This window comes from Nannospalax galili, unplaced genomic scaffold (assembly GCF_000622305.1).
Source record: "Nannospalax galili isolate Female #2095 unplaced genomic scaffold, S.galili_v1.0 scaffold730, whole genome shotgun sequence".
NCBI classification, from domain to species: Eukaryota; Metazoa; Chordata; class Mammalia; order Rodentia; family Spalacidae; genus Nannospalax; species Nannospalax galili.
The window spans coordinates 496,507-510,513 of NW_008328000.1; the positions used below are offsets into that span (position 1 = coordinate 496,507).

Here is a 14,007-nt window from a genome sequence, read left to right on the forward strand (position 1 = left end):
ATCTTTTTAAAGACATTAAAATATAGAACCTGCAAGGCTATAAAGAAAACAATGAAGATGTTGCTTGGCCATGTTAAGAAAAGGTTAATCACTGAACTTTGTACTTTCCTTTTACTGTGATTATTGAAAAATATTGTACACTGAGAAATACTGTGGAAACTCATGGTTTGATTTATGGTCTGATGCTTTACTGCTATTGTAAGCTTTCTAATTATAGATAAAGGTTGTAGAAGGCTGCTTTCAGAAGTAGAGACAAGTAGAAAAAGAAAGAAGATATTCGGGCTGACCTCCCCTGTCAGTCAACAGCCCCTACTAGAGCTGCAAATGTGGTTTCTGGTATAGTCATTTCTACCGCCGCAGTTACATTCACCCCTTCAGGCCCCGGACTCAGCTGGAGCTGGACTCTGGGAAGGGACAGGTCATTATCAAGCTACCACATGCTAGCTTGATAAGAGCAGGCACCTCACAGAAGAAGTAGTCCAGTGTATTTTTCTCACAAAGGGTAAGCTGGAGGGTGAGTGTGGCTTGGAGCAGAGAATTGACCAGGCCACTGACCCAGCATGCAGCTTCCAGCCATGCACAAGCCCTGGGATGTATGATGAGAGCATACCTGAGGGGCTGGCAGATGGCCACATAGCAATCAAAGGCCATCACTGCCAGCAGGGCACATTCTGTGCAGCTGGTCCAGTGGAAGAGGTAGGCCTGTGTGATGGAGCCCCAGGAGGCAACTGTTTACTCTGAACCCCAGAGGCTCAACAGTTGTGGGAGAGTGGTGCATGTGGTACAGATGTCCAGCATGGAGAGATGGTCTAAGAAGAAGTGCATGGGTGTCTGGAGTTTAGGTTCTACCAGGAAGAGAAGGATGATAGAGCTGTTTCCTATCAGGGTGAAGATGTGGGAGACCAGGACCACTCCAAAGAGGGGGATCTCCAGCCATGGATGATCTGAGAAGCATACCAAGATAAATGTTTTGGGGAAACTCACATTTTGTCCTTCCATGGCTCTTTGCATTCTATATGCCTAGATGGAAAGACGCATATTTTGAAGATATACAAGACATTTCCTTTTCAATAAATACAAAGGTTAGGATTCCTCAAAACTCCTACTGCATTGATGAGATAATATTAGAAACTGTTTTGAGTAGTTCTCCAATATCTGGCTGATTCTATATATGGCCTAGTAACGAACTTTCAAGTTGTGCTACAGTGAAAATACCCTAGATCTCATGAAAACAATCTACCTAAAGCCCCATCAAGTCTGGAAAGGGTCCTCTCACTTGGCATATCTCTTTTCAGAATATCTATCTATCTATATCTATATCTATTTAAGGGAAATAATATCTAATGCTTCCTTTAAGTGCAGGTAAGTAAAGAATGCTAGGACTCAGATGGGAAAGAAGTTAGATGCTGGGATTTGCAACACACATACATAGCTCTATGAAATCTCTATTGGGAGAGTTTATTAAATCAAGTTTATTTTAGGAAATCACCTCTCATCTTTACCTCACCTTTTATCATGGTAATATATACTTCTCATCAAATTCTTTGTGAACTACATTTAAATATACAGTTTTATTGTATTTGTAGGAAATCAGGATGCCAGGCCCTAGGGTGAGGTGAGCCTAAAACTTATAGGTCCAGGCTGCATTCTCTGCTAAAGGGAGGGGCACTGAAAACAGTGGCTCTGATAATCCCTGGCTTGCAGAACACTGCTAGACTGGTAGGAGGAAGCAGCCAGGTCCTAAAAGTGCAGGCTCCCTGCTCTGTGGGAAAGTGTCTTGGTCAACAACCCTTAGCTCATCTCCTTGTCCTGAACAAATAACTCAGCTATTCCTGGCTAAGAGATTAGGCCAGGTTAAAGGTTTACTCCTGAGCTAAAAGCTAAAAGTTCACCATACTTTTAGTTTTAAGAAAGAAAACATGGTGGCCAATAAATTACTGGATGGGCGTTGATAACCTTGAGTAAAAGTTTAATAACAGATTAAATGTCCTGTTTCTTTGTACCCTAAATCTTTGTATGTGACTGTCATATCCCATGTGACTGCTAGTTCCTTGGGATGTATAAAAACCATCTGAATTCTAAAATAAGTCATCCTGTTGGGAAGACACAGGTCCCAGAGTTTATGACTCTGTCGCCGATCAGACCCTCTGCTCTGAAGCCAGCAGGTCCCCCGCTAAGTAAAGCAAATCTGAGTCCCAACAGTATTAAGTGCATTTATATTGTCATTCAGCTATTACCACAATCTACCTCTAGAATCTTTTCTTAAAAAAGGAAGTTAGGTATTATTACTTTACTCTTTTTTTTTTTTGGTCTTTTTGAGACAAGGTCTCCCTGTATCCCCAGCTGGCCTAGAACTCACTATGTAGACCAGGTTGGCCTTGAACTCACAGAGATCTGTCTGCCTCTGCCTCGTAAGTGCTGGGATTAAAGGTGTGACCACCATGCCCGGCTTACTTTACTCTTTTTAAAATATTTTATTATTTTTATTTTACTTTATGTGTAATGTCTTGCTTGCATGTGTGAAAGTGCACCCATGTTGTGCAATGCCCATGGAGGTCAGAAGAGGGTGTTGGATCCATTGAAACTGGAGTTAACTGAGGTTGTCAGCCACCATGTGGGTGCTGGGACTTGAACCCAGGTCCTCTGCCAGAACAGCCAGTGCTCCTAACTACTGAGCCATCTTTCTAGTCTCCAAGTCTAGAATCTTTACCTCTATCAAACTCAGTCAAGACCTAGTAAACAATATTTTATTGTCCACTCCAATCCTCCCATTATTCTAACTACTTTTCCTGTGATTCCAATTAGTTTAATTGTCCTAGAGAAATATTATACAGTATTTGTAACTTTGTTATTGGCTTAATTAACTTACATCATTTCATCCAGATTCATATATGCTCTAAGTCAGGATTTCCTACCTTTTAAAGACTGATCAGTCTAGAGAGATGGCTCAGAAGTTAAGTGCACTTGATGTTCTTATAGAGGACCAGAGTTTGTTTCCCAGTACCCCCATTCTATTTCACAACCATCTGTAACTCCAGTTCTAGGAGATTCAATGCTCTCTTCTGCCTCTCCATGCACTCCCAGGTAAGCACATAGTATACATACATACATACTTATATACATACATGGAAAATACTCATACAAATAAACATAAAATAGACCTTTAAAAAGACTGAATAACATTTAACTATATGTATATATTATACTTCCTGCTATATTCACCCATGAATTCCTCTTTTGACTGCTTCTATATTTTGTCTACTGGTGATAATGCTGCTATGAATGTAGTTTTACAAACATCCCTTTAAAACTCTGCTTTCCTTTCGTTTGAGCACATATCACAAAGTGGAACTTCTGGGTTTTTTTTATAGTTATATTTTTCTTTTTTATGCTGTATCCCAGAATTTCTGTACAATTCTACCTTCTCACCTCGTATTTAAGTGCTCTAATTTTTCACATTCTCACCAATTGTTATTGTCTCAAAATTGTTATTTTGTCATAATAAAGTTATGATGTGAATCTGTCCATCTTTTTATTCATGATTATCTACTCTGCAGAGAAATGCCTGGATGGGGCTCTGAATGCTGCAGAAGCTGTGGATCCAGGAATGAGGTCTGAGGTACTCCAGAGCAAGGCCACAGACATAGGGAGCTTCACAACAGGTACTGGAAGCTACAGAACAGAGAGGAGGCCAGAGCTGACCCAGAACTGAATCTACTTTCAGAGGAAGCATAAGGATAGAGCCTCCAGCCCTGAGTCCCAGTGCCACAGAGGAAAATAATAACCCGATTATGACTAATCCTCCCTTGAATATTGTAAAGCCTGTACTGAAAGAAGCAGTGGAACTTGAATTAAGAAATAAAATAAACTGAAAGAAATTAACTAACTAGCTCCAGACGCTCAAGTTCCAGTGCAGAAACAAAAACAATATGGAAAACCAAGATAACGTGTCTTCTCTAAAAATTACCAATTTCATAGTAATGATTCCCATGAGAATTATTTGGAAGAACTTCCAAACAAAGAACTCAAAAGAATGATTATATGTTCAAACAACTCAAAGAAGTTATGAGTTCTCTCTAAGAGAACAAAGACAAAGAGCCAAATGAAATAAGGAAGTCAACCCAAGACATGAAAAGAGAATTCAATGGTTGAACCACCACATCAAATGGGGCCTGGAAATAGTGAGGAAGTGAGTGAAAAACCTTCAGGACAGGGTAGATATGAGTGGGAAAATCAGATCAGTGAAATCCAGAGTTGCATGCACCCTGACTTGGGTTACTGGGGAGTATGTGAGTGTGTGCGTGTGTGCGTGCGTGCACGCGCACGTGTGTGTGTGTCTGTATATGTCTGTGTCTGTGTCTGAGGTACTGTGGCTCACAGTGCCCAGTGTTTCAGTAGAGAGAGAAGCTGAAAGATGAAGACTCTATTCAAACCTGTTGTCTCTTCTCCTGACATCTGCGAGCCACTGAGCTTATAGGGATGACAAATATTACAGGTTCCATTGCCAAACCACGGCTTTCCTCAATGTCATAAGGCCTATGCTAAGGAGAAAGGAGGGATCAGAGGTTGCCTTTAGCATGTGTCTTTCTAGAAATGTAAAACTACCCATTCAGCTTCTGAAGACAAAATGATGTCATTTCTTGGAAGATGAGAACATAATCACAGAACCAGTATTCTTGAAGCCACCATATCCTGTGACCCAAGGGCTATGCCTGACTCTTGTAGACTGCCTGAAATGGATCCTTTTCTGCTTCTACCTCAATTCCTATCTTGGATCAGCTGTACGCACTATCTAGCCATAGTCTTGCTCCCATATTGAAGGATATCTTCTCCTTACCCTGGAACATGACAGATAACTAATTTCTGTTCTTTTGGCTCTCTTAAAATTTTCTTCCCCAAAAAGTCATGTAGAGGCTAGGGACTGAGGGAGCATACCTCAACATATCAAGCACATATGACCAAAAACAACTTACGGAGAATAGTATTTGTTTGGCTTATATTTTCAGGTCACAATCTATCATTGAGGGAAGTCAATGCAGGACATGAAGCAGGAACTGAAGCAGAAACTGTGGAGGAAGGCTGCTCACTGGCTCCCTCACAGCTTTATGCTCGATAGCTTTCTTATACAGTTCAGGACTACCTGCCCAGGGATGGCACTACCCACAATGGGTTGGACCCTCCTATATTGACTAGGAATCAAAGCAATGCCCCAAAGATATGCCCAGAAGGCCAATCTGATATAGGCAATTATTGGGACTTCCTCAGATGACACTAAGCTGTGTCAAGTTGGTAACTGAAGATAACTGTAATACCTCCCCTTTGTCAACTCTACACACAAATGCATCAATTTAAGCCATAATCTCTCATTTTTTTTGTGCCTGAGAGCTCATGTTAATGTTATAATGTTATAAGCTTCACAGTCCTTAGAGACTCCAAATTTTTAAAAGTTCAATGTAGGGGCTAGAGAGATGTCTCTGTGGTTAAGACCACTGGCTGCCCTTCCAGAGGCCCCAGGTTTAGTTTCCAGCATCCACATGGCAGATAACAACCATCCATAATCCTAGTTCAAGGGAACTGAGTCCCTTTTCTGGCTCTCAGGAGCATTGCATGCATGAGTGCACTTATATACTTTCAGGCAAAACATTTATACACATAAAATTAAATAAATAAATAAATAAAATAAATAACTAAATAAATAGTAAAGTTTGGTTTACATGTATGTATGGGTATGTAAGTGCACATATGTGAAGATGTGCATGCGCACGTGTGCATGTGGAAGCTAGAGGACAACCTTGGGTGCTGAAAAAACCCAAATCTCTTATTGGTAGGCTCTAGAGAAAAACCAAGTTAAACTCTAATTTGAAAAGGAAAGAAACAGGGCTCAGGAACAATGAGGTAAAATAAAAACCAAAATCCAGCAGTGTAAATCCACAGCCTACAGTTCATTGTCTGGCATCTGAGACTCACTCATGATCCTTTGTGCTCCAAAGGGCTTGAGTAGCCCATCTCTCCAGATCTGTTGAAGACATCCATTAGCAGACCTAACAAACTCCTACTTAAAGGGAATATTACTTTAAAAGACTGCCCATGGCATTACATGTGATTGTCATTTGTGTGCTACACTAATAACCCCAAGCTTGAACACAATCTTCCTCAGAAGAGAGTACATCGTAAAGGGATTTTCTCCTTTGAAGCCTGGTAGACTGACTTCACTCAGATACCTAGAACAATGGGTAATTTAAATTTTATTGGTATCTGTAGAAAACATTTTAAGCTAGGTAGAAGTATATCCTATTTGGATGGGGAAAATAACAAAGGTGATTTTGCCTAAGGAAATGATCCCCATGTTTGGACTACTTGGACTGTCTTTGTTTCCAAAGGCAATGAAAACTTGAGTATAGCTTTGCAAATAACTTGTAAATAGTATTGGTCATAATCTGAGTCTATGTGAAGGACTGAAAATGAACCATATGTTCAAAAAGGACACTGGCTGAACTTTGTTAAGAGACTCATTTATTAAGTATTATTAAGGTATACTTAATTCTCTGCACTGGATTATGTTGGCAGTAGAAATCAGTGTTGAGTTAAATTAATTTGAAGTTGTGTATGAAAAATCTTTCTTTCCTCTATGGCAGGCACCCTATCCTTCAGACTGGAAAATGAAGATAAATAATATTTATAACAATTAACTCACAAAGAGATACCTGCATTCATGAACTCATGAGCCATCATTCATGAGTGCCAAAATATAGTATCAAGCAAAGTGTCCAGCTGTGATTGAAGTGACAAAGGAAAATGGTAAATATGCACAACTAGACCATTCTACCATAGAAAGGAAGGACATCCTGTGACTATGACAATGTGGATGAACTTGGAGTACATTATGCTAAGTAAAATTAGCCAAAAAAGTTAGAGTTTATATTTTTCCAAGAATTTTCACTCTGTAGGAACACTGCAGTTGATTTGGCTTCAGCTGGGTCACCAAGTTTTGGGAATTACACAGAAAGAATTCCTCATGCAGCTCAGGAATGAGTCACAGGGCTCATTGTGGATTCCTTATTTCCTGTAATGTTACCCATCACTCACATGGTCCTGCAGGTGCTTCTGAGACTCCTTGGCCTTCAGAACCTCCAGCCTTTCTAGGACAGCATCTAATTTGTTCTGGAAGCTTCAGTTGTCAACGTGACACACCTGGGAAGAGGGAACCTCAACTGAGGAATTTCTTCTGTCAGATTGGCCTATGGCCATGTCTGTGAGACATTTTATTGATTGTTTGTCATACAGGAGGGCCCAGCTCACTGTGGGGAGTACCATCACTGGGTAAGTGGTCATGGGTTGTATAGGAAAGCAGGCTGAGCACAGGCCAGAGGAGCAAGCCATTCCTCCATAGTCTGTGCTTCAGTTGCCGCCCAGGCTCCTGTCTTGAGTTTCTGGCTTCCCTTGATAATGGAATGTGGCCTGTAAGCCAAACAAACCCTTTCTTCCCCAAGTACTAGCTTAGCAACAGGGATGACTCAGGAACCAGATTTATGATCTCCAAATTCCATGAGTAGATGGCTTCTACGATGAGACTTGGGCTGTCCCAAAATGCCACCTCTTAAAGGAAGCCCAACAGACAGGCAAGAATCTCTTTAGAAACAGGCCTCAGCTGCCTCTCAGGAAGGTTTTCAGGGTTTCTGGGTTGAGCCTGTGTTCTTCTCTGATTCTCTCAGTCTCTCTCAACTGAGGGGCTGAACAATTTTGGGCACATCATTATTTTGGGCATTATGTTACTCTCCTCTCTTGTACAAACAGAGCAGAAGATGCTGGAACACACGTTAAGGCATTTGGCAGAGCTTGCACAAAGCTTTAATGAGGGGACTTTAAACTGTTTAATGGGGGTGGTGAGCAGTCATGTGTCAGAGACAGCCTTCCTAAACTTCAGGCAGGCTCACCACATAGACCAGCATTGAGGGAGGCTCAGGACCCAGAGCTGGGCTACAGCCACTTCTATACAGGGCCTTTATGAGGACCTTATGCTGGGCTGTAGTGGCGAAAAGGGGCTTCTCTCCTTCTGCTGAGAACTTTTCCCTCCTTTGCTTCCTTTCATCCTTTCCACTCTCCCCAAACCATTTCCATTCTTCCCCTCTTCCACCCTTTGTCCATTCTTTCCCTTGTTCCTGAGTCTCTTTAGACAAAGGTGGCTTCCAGCTTTATTATGTAGCCCAGGCTGATCTCACTTTTGGGAACCACTTACTTCATTCTGCCTAGTGCTAAGATGCATGATAGGTGTTTGCTCTGTTTCCAAGACAGGCACCTTTCACGCGTTCATTTCTCAGTCTGCTTCAAAATGATTAAACAACAACAACAACAACAGCAAGAGCAGCAGCAGCAGCAATGACAAAAGAAAGAAATCATCCAACCGATCAGCAACAACCAACCAAACCACCAATCAACAACAGCAATAAAAAAATAAGGATAAAAACACATTCTGGTTTATAGCTCTGAGTAGTTTGGAGGATAATGGAGAAAGATGACTTGAACTCTGAAGTTGGAGGCCATCCTGGGCAGTATAAAAAAGACTCCATTTTGAGATGAATGGAGCTTGGGTGTCATGGGAATTTAGAGGGAAACGTGTTGTCTTGGGAACCCCCTGAGAAATACACATACTATGTCTGAATATTAGTGTATGTGTATACCTAGGGGCTGTACAGCAAGGAGCACAATACCCAACAGGAGAGACCTCCCTTCAAGAGGTTGGTCAGAGTAGTCCAAGAGTCTCCCAAAATAACACAGGCTATTTGTGGAGCTCTTGGCTATCACCCAGAACTAGAAGGTAAGACCCTACTGCTGAAGACAGGACATACTTCGGACACAGGACTTGGAGCAATGGAGCAGGAACTGACCTGGAAAGCCTTCTCCCTGAGGACTAACTCTCATAGTTCTAGAAGATACTATGCAAGCTGCTAAGGGAGAAAAATCAATCAATGGTCCAACCCATCCCTAAAGCCCAATAACCACAATGACTGGCACAGCAAACTACCTCTATTGGTGCAGTAGTGGCACTGTTATCTGGGGGGTGATCAACAGCTATATAATTGGACTTAAGGCCATCTCAATGAGAGTGAACTCATGAGTGGCACTGTAATTACAGCCAAATATATATGGCAGGAGAGGTCATAGATCCCAGAGAAAACCATATCTCTGTCATATCTCTAGACAAAATTTCTTACCATATACTAAGTATGGACCCTTATATATAAAGACAAGTATATTATACACCACTCATCAAATAACCTTCTTTTTGTAACAGACACCAGTTACTGAAAAATTCTACAACTGATCACATGTAGAGAATATATGTCTTAAAGATTCCCAGCCCTAGCTGACATATCTACAGTGGAACTTCTACACTTAAGGCTCATGGAACATATTGGAACAGGGCGTGGAGGGACTACTAGTGCATCTTTATATAACGGAGTGAGATGCACACAGAAGGGCATAACTGACAAGGTTATAGAGAATAAGAGAGTGCAGAGTGTGTGCCCCTGGATAGACTCCTATATTAAACCTCACCCACCCATGGCCCAGGGACCATTGCATAAGAGGGGGCAGAAAGATTTTAAGAGCCAGGGTTGGTCCATGAATGCAGGGAAAGAGGCTTTCAGGCCACTGGAAGCTTGTTCATATTAACTTGTGGCAGTGGGTGACGAGCACAAGACCCAAGCCAACTCAATCACACAAGGGCCAAGAGTGAAGCAAGGGAAATGGTTGGTGGGCCGACTATAGCCTGGGAACTGTTGGAGACTGATTACTGCTGGGTGAGGGAGAGTAGACCTTCCTTAAGATCGCTAGATAGGCTGACTAGACTTCAGTGGATGAACTTGCACCAAAGGATATCTGGATACAAATGCTTGACTGGAAGACCGGTAACATGTATGGTGGAATGCATGAGGCCCATTGGGGGTGTGTGGAGGGGAATGGAAGGAGGAGGGGTCTAAATTTGATTAAGAACTGTTGTATGAAATATATAGATGCTCAATAAAAATATTAAAAAAGACTTCATCTCAAAAAACAAAACAAAACAAAAACAACAAAAATGGGGTCTGGAGAGATGATTCAAAGGTTAAAAGCACTAAGTGCTCTTGCAGAGGACCTGGGTTCAGTTTCCAGCACCCAGGTAGTGGCTAATAACTCCTTTTCCAGGGAATTTGACACCCTCTTCTGACCTCTGTGGGCATTGCATGACACAGGTGCACTTACATACATGCAGACAATACATTCATACACATAAAATAAAAAATATAAAAAATATGGGGCTGGAGAGATGGTTTAGCAGTTAAGAACACTGGTTGTTCTTGCAGAAGACCCAGGTTTGAATCCCAGCACCCACATAGCAGCTAACAACTGTCTGAAACTCCAGTTTCAGGACAGCCTCTTTTGTCCTCCGTGGGCATTGCATGACACGGGTGCACTTACCCACACAGAGCCAATACACGCATACACATAAAATAAAAATAATAAATATTAAAAAATAAAATCAAAATAAAAGTTGCAAGTAAAAAGGAAAAAAAATTATTTTTAGTTCAAAATAGTGATCATTATAAACATTAAAAAAAATCTCATTGGTGGCCTGCAAGATGGCTCACTGGAAAGTTGCTTGCCAAGTCTGATGACTTGAGTTCAAACTTGAGAACCCACATAGTAGAAAGACAGAACAAATTCTCCCAAGTTGTCCTATGCTCTCCACATGCACTTTGGCCTGCACGTACCTACACCAAATAGATAAAGGTAATAAAATAGTACCTAAGGACCCTCCACAAACATGCGGCACCAGGCTCAACTCCACATCCCACACTTCCTCTCCCACCTGTCTCATTTTCTCCATACCTTGCTCCCCACCTTGAACAACACAATTCAGCCTTATTTTTAGCTTGCTTCTCTCTCTTCCTACCCTAACTGTCCCAGCACTGCTTCTCCACGAATACTGAATGACACACCCTTTTCCTGTGGGAGACAGACCAGTGTCCCCTTCTTGGTTTCCTACATGCCTTGAATATTTCCCACCATTACTGTCAATCTCACCTCTTTCTACCTTGTGAACAGTTAGGAGTTTGGTTTAAATTTCTCTGACTTTCAAAAACCTAGTCTTGGTCTATGTGACTGTTGCAGTGTGCCCGTCACCTCTCCCACCGCGGGGGCAGGGGGCGAGTAGGCGAAGTCAAGGACACTAACACTGGGAGGCTCATTGTGTTGCAAGCGGAGCTCTCATTTACTGCATACAAGGGAGGTCCCTTTATACCCCTCCTTGCCACCCCATTGGCCCCTGAGTCCGAGGTGTTCCTTTCCATTGGCGTGCGTCACACATCAGCAGTGTCCAGGGCTCTCAGCAGGAATCAGGTTGGGCCATAAGCCCCAAAACTGCATCTTCCTGCTCATCAACAAGAAGCAGGGCACTCCTGCACTGTTGGTCTCGGGCCTAGCCTCCTACATGTGACTATTAACATTTAATAAATGCATGAATGAATATCTAGGTTTACATGCAAATGATATTTCTTTCACCTGCCATACAAACTTTGTTCTATTTCTTTGCCCAAGATCTACCCAATACTCTAAGTTTGATGAATATTTTCATCTTCATCAAGATTCTTGTCTCTAACATCATTTAAGACAAGGGATGTGGCTCCTGTGCTTGCAGAATACCTGGTGCAGTGCTCTTTGCTTGTTCATGGCTCAGCATCTCTCAGATGAATAGCATTCTTTACCTATCTTCTCAGGGGTCTTTTGCTGTTGACTATTCCTTTGCTACTAACTTTCTAAAAGGTTTATACTTAGGAGCTAAAGGGTTGCCTCAGTGGTTAAGAGTGATTGCTGCTCTTTCAGAGGATTCAAGCTTGGTTTCCAATAACCATGCAGGTTCATGGCTACCTGTAACTCCATCTCCAGGGGAATAAAATGCCCTCTTTTGACCTCTGTGGGCATCTGCACACACATACACACACAAACAAAAATAAAATATATTAAAAAACCTTCCATACTTTATCAGTCATTGATTTTTTTTGGATACCAAAACTTCTGTGATGATGGGGGAGTCCCAGTTAATGTCAAAAAGACTATCTCCTAGTGTTTCTTGCTTAGTTTCTATGTTTTTACCTCCATCACATAGAAGAGTCACTAATATCGGTTGAATCTCCCTTTTCATCCTTTGTGATGTTCACTAGAGGCTAAAGGAAACTTAATGTATGTGCTGAAGTCTTACCTGGCCTCCCACACACTCTCCTTGGGGTAGAAGAGGTGAAAAGAGAGAGAGAGAGAGAGAGAGAGAGAGAGAGAGAGAGAGAGAGAGAGAGAGACTGCGGTGGAGTTTTTGAGACTTAAGTCAGATATGTAGCTCTTCAGAGGGCCTGAGCTTTAATTTAGAGGGGAAAGACTAATCAAAACTCAAAAGAGAGAAGCTTTCTTGAAGTGTGGGCTCCTGAGGTTTATTATCTTGGCTCCTCTGAGACCTGAAACTTCATGTAGGTAATCAGTTCAGATCTAAATTAGAAAGCAACATTCTAGAGAGATTTTTGCTTCTTCTAATTTATTATTTTCTTTTCAGGATTGTCTTTGCTCTGGGAAAATGCCTGAGTGAGCTCAAGACAAGATCCTGAAATAAGAAAATTGTTACACAGCATTTCTGCAACAGTCTGTATCTTTTTCATGTTCCTAAGCTCCCTATCAGAGAATGTGCAGTGGGGGAGGGACTGATGTCCACATCAGGAGAACTAATACTGTTAAGGATTACTTTAAACCGAACACGCAGTTTAGTATAAACCTACAATTTCATTAAGGTATTGCAAAATCCCAAATGGCTATGCATTTATATTCTTGTCATGTGGGCCAACTTACAGAGTCCTTATGAAACACTGCACTTCAGAATGCTTCTATTTACAAACTGTTCCTTCCACATACAAATCCATTACATTGTTCTTGTACTTTAATGTTACTGTTTGTCTTTTGGAGACTTTAGAGAGATTAGAAATGCCTGGCTTTGTTTTTGAACATCTTACTGACTTCAGAGACTTTTATGCACCACAAGCAGCTGGCAAAAAACTCATGAACCCAACATGGAAAGAAGATACCGTTTTTTTATTATTGATCCTCAACCCACATCTGAATTATACCCGCCATTTTCATTACATTCCTTCACTCTCTCTTTGACACATTACAGATTTTACATAAGAGGCTGTCTGTTCCTGTGGCCTGTACCTTTCCAGTAGTCTCTGGCTATAGACACAGCAGAGGTTAAATTTTTATATGTATAGAAGTCTAGGTTACTACAAGAGCATCTGGCCAAGGCTTCCACATTTTGTTTCCTGTCCTGATCTTTTCCTTGAGTTCCAGAACCACATTTTCAGCTCATAGCCCCCTGGCAGCTTCTTGTATTCATCCTGATCCTTCATCCTTCAGTGATGCTGTTGCTGCTGGTGCCAACACTGCCCCTGACCCTCCTTCTCCATCCTTTCACTGTTTACCTTCCTTCATCACTCTTTTCGCTTGCTGCAGGCCTTGTTGACTTCTGCTGCAGATTCCATTTCCAAAGGTGGCTATGCTAACATTTCTCCCTTTCCATACATTCTCTATAACATTTTGTTATAGAGAAATTATTAACAAGTTCAGTTAAGTGTCAGGTTACAAAATTAACCTACAAAAGTCTGTAGCCTTTCTATATACCAATAACAAGCAATCAGAGAAAGAGCACATGGAAACACTCCCCTTCACAATGGCTGCAAAAAAATATATATCCTGGAATAAACCTGACCAAACACATTAAAGAGCTATACAATGAAAATTTTAAATTATTAAAGAAAGAGATTGAGGAAGACATCAGAAGATAAAAGGACCTCCCATGCTCATGGATTGGAAGAATTAATATTGTGAAAATGACCATCCTACCAAAAGCGATATATAGATTCAATGCAATCCCAATCAAAATCCCCGTGACATGCTTCACAGAATTAGAAAAATGTATTCTTAAATACATAT

The 14,007-nt window shown here is 41.4% G+C and overlaps 1 pseudogene; it reads right to left on the minus strand.

Annotated features, from left to right (window-relative positions):
- Positions 1–387: 387 nt before the first annotated feature.
- On the minus strand, positions 388–1,011 carry LOC103740714 (annotated as a pseudogene).
- Positions 1,012–14,007: the final 12,996 nt, after the last annotated feature.